Below are 2,500 nucleotides of genomic sequence, written 5' to 3'. Positions count from 1 at the left end.
ACTGGGTAACTGCAGGAAAGGAAAGCTACTGGGGGAGTAGAGCAGGGGAGCATGTGCCTCCCCGGGGCCTGCTGGAGGTCGAGGTCCATGCTGGCTATGTGGTACAGGGTAACTGCAGGAAAGGAAAGCTACTGGGGGAGTAGAGCAGGGGAGGATGTGCCTCCCCAGGGCCTGCTGGAGGTCAAGGTCCATGCTGGATATGTGGTACAGGGTAACTGCAGGAAAGGAAAGCTACTGGGGGAGTAGAGCAGGGGAGGATGTGCCTCCCCGGGGCCTGCTGGAGGTCGAGGTCCATGCTGGCTATGTGGTACGGGGTAACTGCAGGAAAGGAAAGCTACTGGGGGAGTAGAGCAGGGGAGGATGTGCCTCCCCGGGGCCTGCTGGAGGTCAAGGTCCATGCTGGCTATGTGGTACGGGGTAACTGCAGGAAAGGAAAGCTACTGGGGGAGTAGAGCAGGGGAGGATGTGCCTCCCCGGGGCCTGCTGGAGGTCAAGGTCCATGCTGGATATGTGGTACAGGGTAACTGCAGGAAAGGAAAGCTACTGGGGGAGTAGAGCAGGGGAGGATGTGCCTCCCCGGGGCCTGCTGGAGGTCAAGGTCCATGCTGGCTATGTGGTACTGGGTAACTGCAGGAAAGGAAAGCTACTGGGGGAGTAGAGCAGGGGAGGATGTGCCTCCCCGGGGCCTGCTGGAGGTCGAGGTCCATGCTGGCTATGTGGTAGCAGCAGGGCCAGTGCAGCAGCAGCAGCAGCAGCAGCAGCAGCAGCAGCAGCACATCTTTTTCGACCGTAAAGGAGGCAGGAGGCCGACTCACTCCCTGGGCCAAATGGAGAGAGAATATCAGCAGGGCCAGTGCACCAGCAGCACATCTTTTTCGACCGTAAAGGAGAGAGGAGGCCGACTCACCACCTCGGCCAAATGGAGACAGCACATCAGCAGGGCCAGTGCGCCAGCAGCACATCTTTTTCGACCGTAAAGGAGAGAGGAGGCCGACTCACCCCCTCGGCCAAATGGAGAGAGGGATTCAGCAGGGCCAGTGCGCCAGCAGCACATCTTTTTCGACCGTAAAGGAGAGAGGAGGCCGACTCACCACCTCGGCCAAATGGAGACAGCACATCAGCAGGGCCAGTGCGCCAGCAGCACATCTTTTTCGACCGTAAAGGAGAGAGGAGGCCGACTCACCCCCTCGGCCAAATGGAGAGAGGGATTCAGCAGGGCCAGTGCGCCAGCAGCACATCTTTTTCGACCGTAAAGGAGAGAGGAGGCCGACTCACCCCCTCGGCCAAATGGAGAGAGGAACTCAGCAGGGCCAGTGCGCCAGCAGCACATCTTTTTCGACCGTAAAGGAGAGGGGAGGCCGACTCACCCCCTCGGCCAAATGGAGAGAGGAACTCAGCAGGGCCAGTGCGCCAGCAGCACATCTTTTTCGACCGTAAAGGAGAGAGGAGGCCGACTCACCCCCTCGGCCAAATGGAGAGAGGGATTCAGCAGGGCCAGTGCGCCAGCAGCACATCTTTTTCGACCGTAAAGGAGAGAGGAGGCCGACTCACCACCTCGGCCAAATGGAGACAGCACATCAGCAGGGCCAGTGCGCCAGCAGCACATCTTTTTCGACCGTAAAGGAGAGAGGAGGCCGACTCACCACCTCGGCCAAATGGAGACAGCACATCAGCAGGGCCAGTGCGCCAGCAGCACATCTTTTTCGACCGTAAAGGAGAGAGGAGGCCGACTCACCCCCTCGGCCAAATGGAGACACAACAGCAGCAGGGCCAGTGGAGCAGCATGCATCTTGTTCAGCGGTAAGGGAGACAGGGAGATGTGATGGTGGTCCCCGGGGCCCCCTGGAGGTGGGGGAGATCAGCAACTAGCTAGCGAGGAGAGCGCGTACAGCCGACGTGGCATAAGTGTTTCTGCGCAGTGTACCAGGGGCTTGTGGAAAAGCTGTCGTACCATATGCACGGGAAGTACATAGCAAAGTGCTGCTGAGCAGAGTACCAGGGGCATGTAGAAACATTGTCGTACCATATGCACGAGGAGTGTGTGTGTGTGGCAAAGTGTTTCTGAGCAGAGTACCAGGGGCACGGAGAAAAGTTGTCGTACCATATGCACGAGGAAGTACATAGCAAAGTGCTGCTGAGCAGAGTACCAGGGGCACGGAGAAAAGTTGTCGTACCATATGCACGAGGAGTGTGTGTGTGTGGCAAAGTGTTTCTGAGCAGAGTACCAGGGGCACGGAGAAAAGTTGTCGTACCATATGCACGAGGAAGTACATAGCAAAGTGCTGCTGAGCAGAGTACCAGGGGCACGGAGAAAAGTTGTCGTACCATATGCACGAGGAGTGTGTGTGTGTGGCAAAGTGTTTCTGAGCAGAGTACCAGGGGCACGGAGAAAAGTTGTCGTACCATATGCACGAGGAAGTACATAGCAAAGTGCTGCTGAGCAGAGTACCAGGGGCTTGTAGAAACATTGTCGTACCATATGCACGAGGAGTGTGTGTGT

Source organism: Pelmatolapia mariae, unplaced genomic scaffold (genome assembly GCF_036321145.2).
Source record: "Pelmatolapia mariae isolate MD_Pm_ZW unplaced genomic scaffold, Pm_UMD_F_2 NODE_ptg000834l+_length_29347_cov_1, whole genome shotgun sequence".
NCBI classification, from domain to species: domain Eukaryota; kingdom Metazoa; phylum Chordata; class Actinopteri; order Cichliformes; family Cichlidae; genus Pelmatolapia; species Pelmatolapia mariae.
The sequence above is the reverse complement of the archived record's forward strand: the minus strand, read 5'-3'. Positions refer to the sequence as shown.